The sequence below is a fragment of the Dermacentor silvarum genome, chromosome 11, assembly GCF_013339745.2.
Source record: "Dermacentor silvarum isolate Dsil-2018 chromosome 11, BIME_Dsil_1.4, whole genome shotgun sequence".
Taxonomy (NCBI): domain Eukaryota; kingdom Metazoa; phylum Arthropoda; class Arachnida; order Ixodida; family Ixodidae; genus Dermacentor; species Dermacentor silvarum.
Genome location: NC_051164.1, coordinates 66,799,992 through 66,818,801, shown reverse-complemented (window position 1 = coordinate 66,818,801; position 18,810 = coordinate 66,799,992).

Genomic DNA, 18,810 nt, shown 5'->3' with positions numbered 1-18,810 from the left:
TCCAAGAAAGGCAGGCAACCGTCTTTTTCTTCTTCCACCGTAAACTTGATGGACGACTCGACGCTATTTAGGCAGTCAAGGAAACGTTGCATGTCCTTCTTGTCTATGACGCAGAAGCAATCATCAACGTATCTCAAGAAGACTTTTGGTCTGGGCTGAAATGACTCCAAGGCCCTGGCTTCAAGTGCTTCCATAGTTAAGTTTGCCGTCGTGACTGAAATGGATGCTCCCATAGCGGTACCAAAAACTTGCTTGTAGAATGCGCCATTGTACGAGAAGTACGTGTTGGACAAGCAAAACCGTAATAAGGCGCAGAGCTCAGTGACGTCCAACGATGTGCGATCTTGCAAAGTCGGGTCGCCGTGGAGCAAGCGTCTCGAGGTTTCTACGGCAAGATCGACCGGAATGCTTGTGAACAGGGAGCATACGTCGAACGACACGATTACTTCGTCTTCATCCACGCTGATGCCTTTCACCTTACTTATGAAGTCGCTTGTGTTCCGGAGGTGAGTTTCCGTCTTGCCTGCGAGGGGAGCTAGGATCCTATGAAGGTACCTTGAGAGGCGGTTCAGGGGCGACCTCGTGAAGTCGACGATGGGCCTAAGAGGCGTCTCGTTCTTGTGGATTTTTGGCAATCCGTAGATGGCGGGAGAAGAACCATTCGTGCAGAGAAGTTGATAGTACAGCCTCTTCTCTGACGCCGGACGTCCCAGGAAGATGTCCGATAGAAGCTTTTGCAAACATGTTTGAACTTTTTGGGGTCGGATCCTTGTTAACCTGGGCGTACGTCGTGGTGTCCTCAAGTATCTTCTCCATTTTCGACTGGTATGCCGAACGGTCGAGCACCACCGTGACGTTACCCTTGTCGGCAGGGAGAACGGCAATCCTCTTGTTTTGGCGTAAGGCCTTGACCGCTTTTCGCTCGTCTTCCGATAGAGCTTGCTGAGCGCCAGACTTTCGAATCCTCGAGAGTATACCTATTGCTCTTGTGCGGATTTCGTCTTGCATATCTTTTTCAACAAGGCCTATCGCACCTTCGACCGCGCACACGACCTTCCGGGTGTCCGGTTGCTTGCCTTGGTTAAAGTTAAGGCCTCGACCTAGAACTTTCTCTTCCGCAGTAGTTAGCATGTAGGAAGACATGTTTCTGACCTCGAAGCTGGGTGCCGATTGTTTCAAGCCTTTTTCCAGCAAGGCATTCAGCTTCCTCTCTTGTGACACTTCCTGCTTTTCCATTCTTCGTCGCGTTTCCTGGTTGGCAACAAGGTGTAATTCAGGGACGACCTCCGGCGTAATAAATTCCAACTGCCGCGCAGCGAAGAAAACCCGAGTCTCGAGGTTCTTCACGGTGCGCTTGCAGTCTTCTATGCGTGCTTGAAGAAGCTGCCGTTCTGCTCTCGAGATCACTTGATGGCCGAAAGCCGATTTCACAGGGTGCTTTAACCGCAATGATTTTGGGATGAGCTGTTTTGACTTACAGGTTAGGTTTAAACGAAGATGCATCTTGAAGGCTGCCAGTCGTGTCGATGCGCTCAAGAACTGTCGAATCCCAGTGATAGCCGGTTGTCCATACTTGTGGCGGAGGCCAATGTAGTCAAGAGTTCGACGGAATACCGTCTGGTCAGGTAAAAGCATAGTTATTTGTGAAACGCGACGAAGAATGGAAAAGCAGGAAGTGTCACAAGAGAGGAAGCTGAATGCCTTGCTGGAAAAAGGCTTGAAACAATCGGCACCCAGCTTCGAGGTCAGAAACATGTCTTCCTACAAGCTAACTACTGCGGAAGAGAAAGTTCTAGGTCGAGGCCTTAACTTTAACCAAGGCAAGCAACCGGACACCCGGAAGGTCGTGTGCGCGGTCGAAGGTGCGATAGGATTTGTTGAAAAAGATATGCAAGACGAAATCCGCACAAGAGCAATAGGTATACTCTCGAGGATTCGAAAGTCTGGCGCTCAGCAAGCTCTATCGGAAGACGAGCGAAAAGCGGTCAAGGCCTTACGCCAAAACAAGAGGATTGCCGTTCTCCCTGCCGACAAGGGTAACGTCACGGTGGTGCTCGACCGTTCGGCATACCAGTCGAAAATGGAGAAGATACTTGAGGACACCACGACGTACGCCCAGGTTAACAAGGATCCGACCCCAAAAAGTTCAAACATGTTTGCAAAAGCTTCTATCGGACATCTTCCTGGGACGTCCGGCGTCAGAGAAGAGGCTGTACTATCAACTTCTCTGCACGAATGGTTCTGCTCCCGCCATCTACGGATTGCCAAAAATCCACAAGAACGAGACGCCTCTTAGGCCCATCGTCGACTTCACGAGGTCGCCCCTGAACCGCCTCTCAAGGTACCTTCATAGGATCCTAGCTCCCCTCGCAGGCAAGACGGAAACTCACCTCCGGAACGCAAGCGACTTCATAAGTAAGGTGAAAGGCATCAGCGTGGATGAAGACGAAGTAATCATGTCGTTCGACGTATGCTCCCTGTTCACAAGCATTCCGGTCGATCTTGCCGTAGAAACCTCGAGACGCTTGCTCCACGGCGACCCGACTTTGCAAGATCGCACATCGTTGGACGTCACTGAGCTCTGCGCCTTATTACGGTTTTGCTTGTCCAACACGTACTTCTCGTACAATGGCGCATTCTACAAGCAAGTTTTTGGTACCGCTATGGGAGCATCCATTTCAGTCACGACGGCAAACTTAACTATGGAAGCACTTGAAGCCAGGGCCTTGGAGTCATTTCAGCCCAGACCAAAAGTCTTCTTGAGATACGTTGATGATTGCTTCTGCGTCATAGACAAGAAGGACATGCAACGTTTCCTTGACTGCCTAAATAGCGTCGAGTCGTCCATCAAGTTTACGGTGGAAGAAGAAAAAGACGGTTGCCTGCCTTTCTTGGACGCACTGGTAAAACGTACTCCCACCGGCCTCAGCTTCAGCGTGTACCGAAAGCCAACTCACTCTGGCAGATACCTCGGCTTCGAGTCAGTTCATCCGATGGTCCACAAACGCTCAGTGGTCCGTTCTTTAGTTGAACGGGCCTGTCGCACCTGTTCCGATACAAGCAGCCTGCAAGAGGAGCTTGAGATCATTGAATCCGAACTAACGAGGAATGGGTACCCCAGGCATTTTATTCGGAAGACGGCAAAATCCCTGATGAAGAATAAGCCTACAGAAACACAAGCCACGGATGCTGAAGCCCCAAGAAAAAAGCGCGCCGCTGTCCCGTACATTCGAGGGGTGAGCGAAGCTCTAGCGCGTGTCTTTCGGAAACACGGCGTACAGATCGCGCATGTGCCTGCGAGCAAACTCAAAGGTGACCTGATGAACGTGAAGGATCCTCTCCCTCGGGAACGTTTCCCTGGCGTTGTTTACAAGATTCCGTGCGCCGATTGTGAATCTGTGTATATCGGTGAAAGCGGAAATTTCTGCAGGCGCCTCAAGCAGCACAAGAATGACGTCGCCAAAGGCCACACAGTGACAAATGCCCTCGCAGAGCACGCCGAGAAGACGGGCCACGCGATAAACTGGGACAACGCGCGCATCTTGGCCACAGAGAAGAACATGACAACAAGGCTCAATCTTGAATCGCTAATAATTCAAACGACAAGTCATACTATTAACAGATCATCTGGCACTTTAAATCACGTGTACTCCCGGACTTTGCGTCATGCGCTCAACACTACTTAAGAACCTTTTGCTCAGCCGCCATTCCATTGTGAACAAGGGACCCGTACGGATCCCGAAACGTCATTTTATTTTCATTTTGACCTTGGTCAGTGACCTGCTTCACAAATAACTATAGTCAGGTTGATATTATATTATTAGATTTTGAGAAAGCCTTAGATCGTGTGAGTCACCAGAAATTACTGCTTAAACTCAAACCAATTTTGAAAAACGATTCTTTACTTGCGTGGATAGCAGCATATCTTTCCATGAGAAGTCAATGTGTAACAAGAGGATGGTGTAAACTCAAACTCAGCGCGCGTGAAATCAGGTGTTCCACAGGGTGCTATTTTAGGGCCACTGTTTTTCCTGTTATTCATCAAGGACATCGTACAAAATGTATCTGTAAAAATAAAACTTTTTGCGGACGACTGCATACTATATCAAGAAATTCGCAGTCCGAGTGATCATGAATCTTTAAACACATCATTAGCCACACTAAACACATGGTGTATAATTTGGCAAACGACAATTTATTACAAAAAACAGTCGCAATGAGAGTGACGCGAAAAAAACAACCGTTTTTGTTCACTTACCACATTGATGGTCATGCTCTATCGGAGGTCTCTGCACATAAATACTTGGGAATAATACTCACATCTGACCTAAAATGGAATGACCATGTCGAGTACATCGAAAAAAGAGCCATGAAAAAGCTTGGTTATCTAAGGAGGAGGCTTGGAAATGCCACGCCGGACATAAACCTTCTAGCATACAAGACATTTATTAAACCATCGTTAGAATACGCAGCAGGGGTGCTATGCAGGATGCGCCGAGTTTGGCGAGACTCGGGATCTTCCCGAGCTCTGGCGACGCCCCAAGATGAAAGAACTAATGGTAACAAGACAAAGTTTGTCCGTCGGCACGCCCCCAGTTTCATTGGTTTATCTAGATTCACTCTGGGTGGCTATCATCCCTTGGGCGTTGCCATATGGGCGGTCGACAAACTGGAGCTCACGTGATGATACGGTCTGTGCATGGTCGTGCCTTCTTTCACTTGTTTGTCGTTCCACCGAGTGCATTACCGGCACAAGCAAGTTATAAAATAAATATATTTAGTATGATAATATTAGTCACTATAATGTGGGTTATGAGCATTTTAAAGTTCACAGTATGTGCACTGAATGTGTATTAGACTAATTTGCCGTTTAATACGTTTCGCGTTATACCACGAGGGGACGCTCGCCCTCCTTTCTCCTCTGGATTGGATTGGCACGGCTCACTACGTGCTTGCGCTAGCATTTCCGAGCACAGATCGTTGTTCGCTGGTTCTCGCACTAGGCTTTCAACAGATCGCTCGTTGCTCCTTCTCTTTCCTCTGGATTGAATTGGTGCGGCTCGCTACCTGCTTGCGCTCCCACTTCCGAGCACAGATTGGTGTGCGCCTGGTTTTCAGATTGGGCTTTCAACAGATTTCTTTTTGCTCGCGCTAAAGTAAGGCTGGGAGACGAATGAGCGTCGGCTAGCGCAGAAGTGGTTTACCACGCGCTTACCGTGTAAGCACTCACGAATGCCGGAAAGCACTCATAGATGGGTCAGAAAACTACGCTTTATTTTCTTTTACTTTGTGATGCACCTTCATACTGGCTATCGCCGAGCGATGGCTTCTAACAACCGCAGGAAATAGTCTTTGTACTGGGTAGCCCGAGCAATCCGTGGCTTTAAACAAACGCAAGAAATGGTCCTTGCAGCGTACGTGGCGGTTAATTGATTACCACCACATCTATGCCAGGAATGACTCCAGTAGCGGTGCAGTTACCCTGTCACCACCGCTGACGAGGTGGCGATTCACTTTTTGACAATAAATTTCTATTTTTTGCGTTTGAACACCCGTGATGGGGCCCACAAACTTCACGCTGTGGTTGACTGTCTGCCAGTGCAGATTGAGGCTCGCCTCGTTAGCATCCACTAAATGTGGAATACAGTTCTATGCGACCCATGCGTCAGTGCGAATAATGGCCCCCGGTTGAACATTGGCTGCAATACTGGGTTCGTCGCGACGGTCGACCTTGAAAAGTCGCAGCACTCCTGTGGTAGCGCAGACAATGCCGAAGACCCATGGTGCACAATCTTTTAACAGCACCGTAATTTTCGCGGCTTAGTGGAACGTTGTCGCCCTTGATCAGGCGGAGTCGATTGTACTTTCGATTGCCGCGAAGAAGGCACTCTTCAATTTGCGCTATCTTCCCGAGGCCCACGAGTGGAGGTCGCGCCAGCAGCTCGTCCATAACGACCTCACAGTCGTAGTTCTTCCAGTCGGCGATGGCATGCTTCGATAAAGGAAACAAGTCGCTGGTCATCTCCTTCAACAGCCACACGTCTACGCTATTGCTCACGCAGTACGTGAGCCAAATCACTTGCTGCCTAAAGAGGTGGACGTTAGGACGGCCGAGGCGGTCCGTATTGACGAAGTAACTTCCTTCGCCTCTCTGCCCGTACAGTGCAGCGGTACCGTGTAACTGCAAAAACTGCTTTCGGCACCTGTTGCACCGGAAGGCAGCCTGGCGTCTATTCTGAGTCTTTCTGTGCAATGTGACCGCTACAATGGGACCAACCAACCACAGGTTGGCTGGTCCGGTTAGAACTCTAGGTGCTTGCAGGTGCCCCAGTACACCGATGATGCCGCCGGACCTGGCCTGGCGCTAGGACACGGTGGACGCACGGTGCTTGAAGCCGGAGAGAGCCGAAGCGATTGCACCAACTTTTCCTCTGCAGCCTAGTCACACCGATCTGTAATCCGAAAGCGTAGTTTGCCCGCCACGCTGTCACTGCAGACGAGAGCCTTCGCCTAACTCACTGCACAGCCAGCGCACTGATGTATTGGAAAGGCGAAAATCACGTTTAAACTCTACGTCGGTCATGTAGGTGAACGGGTCCAGACGGTCTATTGACGCCTGCTGTCACTGGATGCGATGGCACAGGCTGCTGCTGCCACCGCCATGTTCCCGAGTTCAACTCGAGGGGGGTTTCGCGATGTACGAGTTTGGCACGAGTTCGCCTGTCAATTAAAACCATAGGGCACGCCCCATGCGAGGCATGTAACTCTTGTGCGCGCCCACCACAGTTGAGCCACGCCCAACTTATTGTTTGGCAACAGCGACGCGGTGCGGAGTAGAGAGGCATCAACAATCTTGACCGCCGAGATAAAACACGCACAACGCACTGTCCTCGGCGATGTACTGAGCACCGACTATTGCTGGCTTGTACATACGCGTATATCTTCTCGGGCTTTGATGGCCCCATGACATGGTTTCATTGCCTGCATTGCGGCGACGTACCACAAAACAAATAATTATCGGCACGTCACTGTAGCTACTTGCAAGGTGCCAATGCGCCGTGGTGGACGACGATGCTGAGGAGTACGTAGTGTTTTCCAACGACAACGTATCGCAGCTGTCATTTGAGATGACTGATCTGTCATCGGCTATGTATCGGAGCGGTAGTGTTGCTAACACGGCCAGCGTCGGACATCGCTCGCTTTTCTAGACCCATTACGATGACATTTCTTCATCACAAGCACTGCACACTAAACAGTTGCAACACCTTCCTGCGTTCGAAGTCTCATTTCATAACTGCACACTAGAGCCCTCATTTGTCAAAATGCGATTGTTGCGGTGTCGTTACGATATCCATCTGCGATCGCTGTTAGCTCTAGCAGAAACAATCGGCAAACACCTAGGAGTGCACAACACACTCAAAATACTGCGTATACGCGCACAGAGGCACCTTCACTGGGCAAGCGATGAAAAGCAATTAATTGTGACGCTGGGCAGCACTCTCTTCTTCACAATGCATCACGGAGGCTTCGCGCACAGAAATAACCTGGTACCGTACAGCCATTTTGCAGCGACAGCCGTTGCTCCCCTCTCTATCGCTAGTCTCGTTTTTCGTTGGTAAAGCGGCGGCCTTAATAGCCTCAGTGAAGCGCCTGCGGTGAACAGTCATGCCGCAGCACTGCGTTACCATTCCCCTAGTAGACAGGGAATGGACAGATCATTGTTATGACTGACTTAATCGAGAATAGCACTGCAGCGCCCCTGGCGACTTCTCACCGTATGAACTCCCTCTTGTGTGCGACCCTCTAGAATGTATCCGCTTGTAAGGTGTTGCCTCACTGTCGCCACTCACGGCAAAAAAGTGCAAAATCTAATAATTCGCTCAGTCTCCGTTTGTCATCAGAAATGTATATCATTCAAAACGAAAAACCGATACTTTAGGAAATAAATTGTTCGTTATTTTATATGTTGTATTTTAAAGTATTCGATTGAAGGAAAGTGTAGATGCAAGAATGCACCGCATGTGCCCTGTTCGCATTCGACGGAGGATAAAAAGATAGTGCCCGAAAGAGGAGGCACGCCCTTGACGCGCCCGAGAAAGGCGTGGCAAGTGGCTCACGGCAAGTGTGCAGATAAACAGCGAGACAGTCACGGTATTGCTAAATTGCGATAATACGTTGATAACAATACGCGGCGCTGGCGCGTTTTGTTGCGCAGTCTTCTATGCTTCAAACGCCGCGCAGGGTACGCTCACGTACGCTCATACGCGGCTTTATCTCGACATTTCTTTTGGCCCGTTGTTCTTGCGTGTTCCTTGCTATCTCCGTTCACTGACTGCCATCGAGCAAACTCGGGTGAAACTCGTGCGAACGAGAAACTCGGCGCATCCTGCATAGCACCCCAGTAGTATGGGATCCCTTTACTGCGTTCAACATAAAAAAAACTAGAAAGGGTTCAAAGAAAATCTATCCGATATGTTATATCGGATAGACAATAGTTATAGCTGGCAGGTGTCACCCTCACTCGTCTTGCAAAGGGCGGAACTTGAACAGCTACAAAGGAGAAGAAATACGGAAAGGTTGAAATTCTTTTATTTGGTTTTTCATGGAAAGATTGGACTTGACTAAGATATTATATATAAAACCCGCATCTGAAAGTGCAGTGCACTTTTGTCACTCTAAGAAAGTCATAGATTTTATAAATCGCACTGATACGTTCAAAAATTCTTTTTTTTTCCAAGAACACCCCGTGAATGGAATTGTTTACCAGCTGATGTTGTAGGATGTGAAACAGTTGATATATTTATAAATGCACTGAGGAACCGATCCTGATTTTTTGTTCCTGTAGTAAAAATTGTATAATGATGCATTTCATAGTAGAAAATGCAAGGTATTTCTCTGTGTGCAGTTACTTTTCAATTTTTTTTCTTCGTTATGTCTTTCTGATGTTTTATGTTGCAACTTTTTGTCATCGAAAATTATGTATGCCCACTCCTGCTTAAGGCCTGGTACCCAGGCTAGCAGTATGGAATAAATAAAAACTAAAATAAAAGGAGGGAATAAGTGATATACCACAGGGAAGTGTTTGTGAAGCAGCCATGAAGACACTGGTAGCGTGGTAACTGTGCTCCTATAGTGCTAACACCAATACAGTGATGACGTCAATAAATAGACGACATTCATGACGCCTGTTACGACCTCTTTTGACGGAATGATTCGTTCCTCAATCAATTTTTCAAGAGGATTGATTTGACTCGCACTGGGATTAAAATGAGTGGCGCTTGTATTAACGTGACAGCGTTAATACAAAAATCCAGCGTCGGTGTCGGCGTCCATGGCGGAAAAAAGAATCCCCAACCACCCCGACGGAGCAGGCCCTCCGCGTGGCGCATGGTTGTAGGGAACAAACAATAAATTTCTCACAGTGAAATTCGTCAGAAAAATGGTAAAGTACGACTCTACCATTCGGCGTCGGATCGTAACTTGAATGTACGAGAAAAGATAATTCTGTTATGAGGAAACTCAAACAAAACCCCCTTTTCCAGCATTTCTACCATATCAACCCCGTGCTCTCGGGTAATTTACTTCCGAAAATGCTATCCAGACGGCGCTCGCATCCTCGGCAGGTTAAGGAGCCTAAATGCAAGCGCTTGCATGTAGGCTCCCTACGGCAGGTCAAATTGGGGCTTCCCCTCCTTAATGCGGTTCGGACACGCGTGCGCGTCGGGGCAATAGCAAACAATTTAAAATAAGAAAAAAAAACCGTCACCCCTACCACTGGGGTGGAGATGGAAGACCAGCGAAGCTGTACTATGGTGGGAATTATGTATTTCGAATTATGTCCATTCAGATATGATGGTGTAATTGGTTATTTGGACTAATAAAGAATGATAAATATATGTGATCCGGTGGTTTTCATTTACATCGTTACCACAGGGACCATGGCCTTATGGTCGCTACGGTACACCGCCACAGGGTGTACCGCAAAGGTTCGCACGTTCTTCATAAACACGTCACCAATGCCTAGCGCCTTCGGTGCGAACGCGGGCAAAACGCCGCCGCCGTCGACAACAGTTGTGCGCGTTGTTTGTGTGACCGCACAGAACCGCTGTCAAAACGCTGGATACGTGACGGAACGGCTAAACGCCGTTGTCGACACTATGTCAAAAGACAACACGTTGCGCACGTGTTGTCTTTTGTAGCGTTAGCTACACTGGCCTAGCCAAGCCCGTTTCGCGCGGCACATCAAGAGCCGTGCTGCGCATGCGCAGGGATCAGTGATGTCACACGGCTTGCGCACCGGAGCCACCGGAGCCGGCACCTCTCGCGCACTCCTCCGCCGCAGCGCGTGACTCACCGCCGCCGGTCTGCGCATTCCAGAGGAGTGACGTCGTAGCCGTGGTAGACGCACTGGCGCCGGCGCGCGCTCGCTGTGCAGTCACCGTCTGACACTGCGCTGGAGCCGCTGCGCTTCTGACTGGCGTTTGCCAGTGTGGTATAGCCATGGAGAAGGAGAGCGCAAATGCTGCTCAACAGCGCAGAAGAACGGAGAAGCTTGACTCATAAGAATAATCTTATCTTAAGAATAATCTTAAGAATAAGCTAAGAATAATCAGCTGAACCTTTGATAACGCTACGTATATCCTGGCATAGCCGAGCTAAGCCACTGCAACTTTTTTTTCGTCCTCCTTTGTCCCTGTTCATAGCGCTGTTAAAATCCTTCTAATACGATTGTCGACATTGTTAAGAGAGAGGCAGGCGAGAACCCAGAGAGAGTCCGTGGCACAGGCGGCAGAGGCCGGCAGGGCTGCGCGCAAGCGCTGCAGTGGGAGAGCGGGCACATACACGCACAGTCTATGGTGCCTCGATGCCCTCCTCGCCCATCGCTCCCCTTCCACTATGAAGTCACGTTTGCTCTCCGCCGTGCGTTCGCTTCCCGTGAAAGTGCGCACCCTTCCTCGCGCGCTTTCACTTGCACATAAGTCACGTTTGCTCTCCGCCGTTCGCTCCCTGGGAAAGCGCGCGTCTCTCGCTCTCGCGCGCTTTCACTCGCACATACAGCATACGGCCAATGAGAGATTTTTTTTTCTAGTGCCACACGCGACCATCGATGAGTGAGCCGTTAACAGCTTCGCTGTAAAAAAAGAAAGGTGCTAGATCCTTCACATTTAACAGCCCCCGGAAAGTAAAGCTAGTTCCGCTTTCAAGGAACATGCGCGATTACTAGGACATCCTAAGTCATTTTTCTTATTTGTCTTCTTGTGAATCTTAAATCGGGCGAAACGCGGGATGTAGTTCGTGCGTCCATCGAGCTTGCCTCATCCCACCCTTGCCACTTGCTCAGCGATATCACAAGTCATATCGCGCTTGGTTGTCTGCTTCGGTTGTCGTCCCAAGTGTGAAGATGAGAAAGGTAAGTTAGAGAAACTTGATGAACGGAAGACGCAGGAAACCAAGTCGACTAAGCATTATACGAAGATGGCTAAATCGGCGCATCACATGTGTTGCGCGGCTCTGTGGTGTTCGAACAGCGGCAATTCCAGTTCTGCGAAGTTTTTGAGGTTTCCTAATGACCACGGGTAAGCACTAGTATTTCACTCTATTTTCCGAGCAGGTATTCATTTTTCATGAGTAAACCAGTTCTGTGCAAGCCTGAGTGGACTGACATAAGAGCAGTGTCGCTTGACTCATTCGTCATGACGGCAGCCCATCTGTTGCCGGTGAAATACTTGTAATGAAGGGCTCGAGTGCGTGTTTTTGGGCTATTTATTTTGTTCACTCTTTGTCGAAATGTACTGCCAAGGTTAAAAAAAGAAAAGAAAGACGCAGCCGGGGTGGTTAATAATTTTCGCATTGGTTTGGATTTTTTGGAATCTATTTTCACTCATTATGTACAAATTTCCGTTGTGAATGAAAATTGCTTCTGTACATTGTCACTTTCACACTGCGTGGAGGTGAGTCTTTTTCCAGTACCGAATGTGTGAATAAAAACAAACGCGTTGAACATTTACTTGTGTTGAGTTTTGGCTGGCCGAGAAATTGGCTAGTTTTAGTTGATCCACTTCACAACACACGAACAAAATTAACTATTGATGGTGCCAGGAAGTTATTTTCGTCATGCTACCCCCACTATATCTGTAGACTAGTTGAAGTGTAGCCCTAAACGTAACCACAAGTTAGGATTTTCAAAGCGACTACTGTCACGAAATGACGAAAAGGTAATTAACAACGGTTCGCTATATAAATATTCTTCATTGTAATTGCTTGGCACTGGTGCGTACGAGCAATGTCCCAGTGGTTTAGAAAATGAATGGCAGCTTGCAAGGTAAATCTGGTAGGAAGAAAGCACTTCCTAATACACGACACACTTCAGCGGAATCTGGTCCGCGATTTGGCCAATGTCGCCACACGGCCAGCGGACCTGCAAGAGAGGACGAACACAATCCGCTTGCATGCGAAATGGGAAGGGAGGGCTTCAGCGGCAACCCTCCTCCTCCCGGATGCGCGCCCTATCCCACTACCTTCTGACCTCATCAGTGACGTCATGGAGGCATTGTTTTGTTTGTGAATGATTTCCAGTAGGATATCTGGCAGCTGCCAGTTGTAGAAGCGGCGCTGCCGCCGCGTATCGGCATGGGACCGAGCGTCCCATGGGAGGTATATATAGGGAGTTTCCGGCCCCTGATTTTAATATAAAACGACTTATATTGCGCCTGAAAAAAACGTCTTCCCAGCAAAGCATTTCTGTTTAAATGTGAAGCCAACTCTAAGGGGATCAGAGTAAGTTTGGTCTTTGTTAGCTGGCTTTCCCACGTTCTGTGTTGCGGTGAAGCTCACTGAAACAAAAAGGCAATGCGAACGGGGCCCGATAACGCCATCGCGTTCCACTCTTAATGGCGAAGTTTAAGCGTCCTCCAATTTCTAAAATGGCTGGTGCAAGGATTAAATCAGTTGGCACTGTGATTAAATTCGGTGGCGCCTGGATTAAATTATTGGCAGTTAGATTAAAAATGCTGGCGCTGAGATTAAATTGGCTGGCACCTGGGTTACGCTCAATGGCATTTGGATTAAACTGAGTGGGAAAACCTGTAGTTGTCATTAAGAGAAAGAAATGGAGGTGGACAGGCCATGTAGTGCGTAGGGTAGATAACGGGCGGACCATTAGAGTTGCAGAATGAGCGCCAGGGGAAGGGAAGTGCAGTGGATGACGGCAGAGGATTATGGTGGGGTGATGAAGTTAGCAGATGTGCTGGAGCAAGTTGGAATGAGCTAGCGAAAGACAGGGATATAAAAATCATCTGTTGATGATCATCATCAACAGATTATTTTGCCGCCAGGAACGTCGTATCTCTGAGTCCGTTCATTTCACCGACGTGATGCAGTGTTCTGTGCGTAACTCACGCACTCGCCTGCGTGAGACGCGCAGTGAAGCGACCTTCCGTCCTAGCGTGGCGTGCCGAATCGGGGTCGGTCGTTAGGAGACGCGTCCGGGGGACATCAGTTGCAGCCAGTTCGTTCGAGGGTGCGAGCTTCCGACGCGGCCGCTTGAGGGGCAGCTGACGGGCACCCCCGTCAATTCCCCCTCCGCCTTGGCTCCCCTCCCCAGAGATCAGAAAAGAGCAGCGCTGCGAGAGACAGCGGCGCATGAGTCGACGCGCAGTTTGCGAGAGGTCGAGAGCCGGCACCAAGAGACGAGGCCACGCAGCTAATCCCTCCGACACGACTCCACGGTGCGTAAGACAGGGAAGAACCGAGCGCACGCAAACATGCAAACGATTGCTCGGATGTCACCTTTGGGTGATGCCTCTTGCTATGCGGTGTAGCGCTTCGAAAGGTGCGGATACCGGAGTTGGCGAAATGATGTTTCTTCAGATGCCGCGCTAAAAAAGTTAATACGACGTGGTAGAATTTGTATTAGAATACATTTGGGACGTCGTAGGGTTGCTCCTACAGCTCGGAGCGATTCAAAGCCATTTGAAGCGCGCTTCTTGACTCGGTCATGTCCTAAATAAGCGCCACGGACGCTCAATAAGGCTGTGAAAGCAGCACTCGAAAACCGAGTATTTACAGATATAAATGAGAAGACATGAAGGCGCGCAAGTGACCGCCATGAACACCGACATCTAATTTGTTAATTTTGAACCGTCAAACGAGCTGCATGTGCATGCCGGAAAAGGATTAATTAAAGGTTCTCTTCTAAGGAGGACCACCTAGAAGCTCCAATTCTTTTTCACTGATTGTTTGCATTTGGTGCATTCACACCAAGCCAGCGTTCTTATATCATTATCACCAGCTTAATTAATCTACGTCCAGCGCAATACGATGGCGGTTTCCAGCGATCTCAGATTACTCCTGTCTTGCACCAGCTGACCCCATCTTAGGCCTGCAAGTTTCCTAATATACTACACCACCTAGTTCATCGCCGCCTTCGACTGCACTTCCCTTCCCCCTTGACAGCCCCTCCGTAACTCTATTAGACCGCCCATTATGCTATATCAGCTGCCTCAACTATCTGTTGTTAAGTGCTCGGCCGCATGGAAACTTACCGCAATCATGCCGCAACCAAACACCTCGCAGGTGTTTCTGGTTCAAGTTTCCCCTTTGAAGAACGGCAGTAGAAAGTGATCGTTGCCTAATGGATAAGTGGTTGGGCTTCAATTCTTTGGGAACGAGATTCTGTCACACCATCGGACTATTCAATATCTTTTTATTGAAGAGGCCGGAAAAGATGCTAGACACGAACCTAAATGCCACCAAGTGCCTGGAACTAGTGAAAAAATACTCCTCGTAAAAAAAAGCATAACAAAGCGCGAGTGTCCTGCTACCAGTGCAAATCGTGTGATGCTGCACAGTGACTCATCACGATCTGGAAATATACCGTCGAAGGCAGCAGGCTCTTGGTATACACTAACAACGCACCGCTGTACATACATTTCCGCCTACGCTCGCAGCGTAGAACAACAGGCTTCGCCCTCACCACCTCTATGCACTTTCCACCACCAACGGCCTCAATTGTTGATAATGTATGACGACTTCTATCACCCTGACTGTGATTCGTCGCGCGGATACCCTACTGCACGGAAAGCGTGGAGTGTAAACAAGTAGATATGTTTGATGAAAAATTCTGGAAAATTTTCCCAAACGTTTATTTCGGAGACTAACAGTCGCGGAGCTTTCTCACTTACGGCGCTGAGAGCCGTTTTTCGAGAGCTCCCTCGGGGCAATGCTGGTTTCCCATTGCATTCATATTTGAACGACGCTTACAAGGTGCTTTAGTTAGCGACTGAAGAAATTAAGCCTAGAAGAACTGAAATTTCGGCCAGTATGAAAGAATTCATGTTTCACTTTTTTTCCGAAAGTTTGCCCAAGGGCATAAACTATTACTTAAAGCGCAAAAAAAAACGAGGACACATGAAGCCAAACCTTCTTGTGCGCGTTTTCTGGGCTCCCTTCTTGTGTCCTCGTTTCTTGCGCTTTAAGTTAAGTGTGAAAATAAGTGAACTAAGGCGAGACGTAATGTCGCTGCTGCGGCTGCTATAGCACTTTCAGAAGAACCAAAGACACAACGCCCTGGTGCTTGACACTCCAACACAAGACCGTAGAGTGACTCGAGAACGCCAGACACGCGAGCATCCGCCATCGTGTGTCAGTCTGCTTACAAATTCCGCCGCGTACTCTGACACCTGAAGGCCGGTCACGTCACGGATGCTGCCCGCCTTGGGATATCGGGTCAGCGAGGGGCCGACTGCGTCGCTACTTTGCAAGTCCGTATACCGACGGCGAGCCTGCCTGCCGCTGTGGAGGCCTCCTTTTGACAACATGCAAATAATCCGCTTTTACTGAGAAACACGGGATCAGCTCGGCTTTGTGTATCGGCTCTGGTGCTATTCATCTGGCACGCGTGCAGCTGTTCGGGGACGTGACGTGACACGGCTTCATGACTTCATTCCTCGATCATGCGATGTCAACAAACCACCTTCTTTTATTTTTTATCTATACTTTAGAACTACTTTGCTCGAATCGCGGAGATGGCTAATGCTCGGCCACCTGTTAAGCAATCGCGTTTGCCGATTTTTCATCTCGTAGCCGATACGTCCCATGGTCGCATTCTTTGCAGACACGGAAAGCTAAGTTGCGAAGACGTAGTCAATAAAAACCACCATAAAAGGACACGGACAAGAATAAAAAAATTGGAGGACGCTTAAGCTTCGCCTTAAGAGTGGAACGCGATAGCGTTATCGGGCCCCGTTCACATCGCATTTTTGTTTCAGTGAGCTTTACCGCAACACAGAACGTGGGAAAGCCAGCTTACAAAGACCAAGCTTACACCAATCCCACACAGACCAAGCTTACACCAAAGTCGGCTTCACTTTTACACAGAAATGCATTGCTGGAAAGGCGTTTTTCCAGGGGCAATATAACTGGTCTTATATGAAAATGTGAAGGCCCTAGCACCTTTTTTTTATTATTTTATTAATTATTTGCTATTGCCCCGACGCGCGCGCGTGTCCAAAACGAATTAGCAGGCGAAGTCCCAATTTGACCTGCCTTAGGGAGCCTACATGCTAGGCTCCCTAATCTGCCTAGGATGCGAGCGCCATCTGGATATCATTTTCGCAACTACCCGAACGCGCGGCTGTAGGTCTGGTAGAAATGCTGGAAAGGGGGCTTGTGTATGAGTTTCTCGTAGCAGAATTAGGTTTTCTCGTACATTCAAATTATAATCCGACGCCGATTGGTAAACAATCCGACGGCGAATCTGACACCGAATGGTAAAGTCGGACTTTACCATTTTTCTGATGGATTTCACTACGAGAAATTCATTTCTTGTTCACCAAAACCTTGCACCACGTGGAGGGCCTGCGCGATCGGGGTGGTTGGTTCTCCGCCAACCGCCGGCTTCACATGCTGACGCCCGGTTGCCGACGCCGGATATTCTGCGACACGGGGCGCTAAACGCTGTCGCATTAATATGCCGATCGAACGCGAATGCGCACCCAATATGTGGACCGAAGCTATCGAGAAATGGTTAGTGAAATGCTATAAATTTTGGCCATTTCATTCCTGCGTCTTCGTCTTAACGATAACTGGCGCGTGCATGTCCTCTCGCGTACCCGTGCAACGCAATGTGACAGATCTTATATAGGCTTGTGTGTGTCTTCATTTCTTATTTATTTTAAATGCACCCGCCGTTTCTTGGCCATTCCCCCGCTCTCGCTATGGGCCATATTATGGAACTCATACTCATCACCACCACACGTGGCAACCATCTCAAAGACCTACACCCGTATTCACAAACGCACCTCGACTCAGCCCTCCACTCGAAATGCTCCTTGAGGGCGGTTTTAGGGGCGAAGCACCTTAGGGCCGAGCCTTGTCCCTCGTAGTCCGTAGCTCTGGTTGGCATGGAGACCGCTATGTATGTATGTATGTATGTATGTATGTATGTATGTATGTATGTATGTATGTATGTATGTATGTATGTATGTATGTATGTATGTATGTATGTATGTATGTATGTATGTATGTATGTATGTATGTATGTATGTATGTATGTATGTATGTATGTATGTATATTATGCATACAAGATGAAGGGTTTCGCGCCAGACCCGAAGGTATATTCAAAAAAGGGAAAAAAGACGAACGTTTATGGCATATTTACTGACTGACGTTTCGGCCGGAGGACCGGCCTTCGTCGGAGTGAATACAAGTATGGTTGCGTTACAGGTATATATCGAGACACTAGACACTTATCGCGTTGTCCCACACGATATGCGCACAATCAAACCCTAGTCACAGCACGGTGACAAAATGAAAAAAAAAATGAACTGCTGTGACTAGGGTTTGATTGTGCGCATGTCGTCTGAGACAACGCTATAAGTCTCTAGTGTCTCGATATATATATATACCTGTAACGCAACCATACTTGTATTCACTCCGACGAAGGCCGGTCCTCCGGCCGAAATGTCAGTCAGTAAATATGCCATAAACGTTCGTCTTTTTTCCCTTTTCTGAATATATATATATATATATATATATATATATATATATATATATATATATATATAAACGCACCTTTTTTTTATCCAGCGGCCATGGCTTAAGTATGAACCCATTAGCGGTGCATCACTGCATGCTTCGCACCTCCCCAGGTTTCACGCTAGTGGAGCTGCATTTCGCTCAATGGGTCATTTGACACTTACGCATACAATTTAATTCACCGCTCAAACCGAGCCTATGACTTAACTCGTGCTAGCTGTAATAACTAATACAAACTAAAACACTATTTCTAAAAACACTACAAACTAAAACACTATTGAAAAGAAGAAAGAAATTCTTCTTTTCTTTTTTTCGACGGACGTCAATTGCCTCCGTATCTTTTCTTTCGTTAACGATACTACGCCTATTCAAGGCCGTCGTTTTACTGACTGGTGCAATCATCTGGTGCGCTTGGGCAAAGAAGAAAAATCTACTGCGGCGCCGAGACAGATCGACGGTCCTGTCAAGAAGACTGCCAGCTAGTGCAGTGATATGCCACCTTAAGGCGCAACCGCATGCACGAGATTATCGAGCGACCGCGACAAGCCACGGCGACAAGCGACAGGCATTGCCGTCGCGGAGGGCGATCTGTCGCTGGTCGCGTCGCCGTTTTCTGTCCAGCCAGAAAATATCGCTTGTCACCCGGAAGTCAGCGCGACGACATCCGCTGGGGACAGACATTGCGCAACAACATGGTAGCAACCAGCCTGCCCGCTTCGATCTGAACTTTGCAACTTGCTCTCTGCTGTGACAGCAAAAAAAAAAAAAAAAAA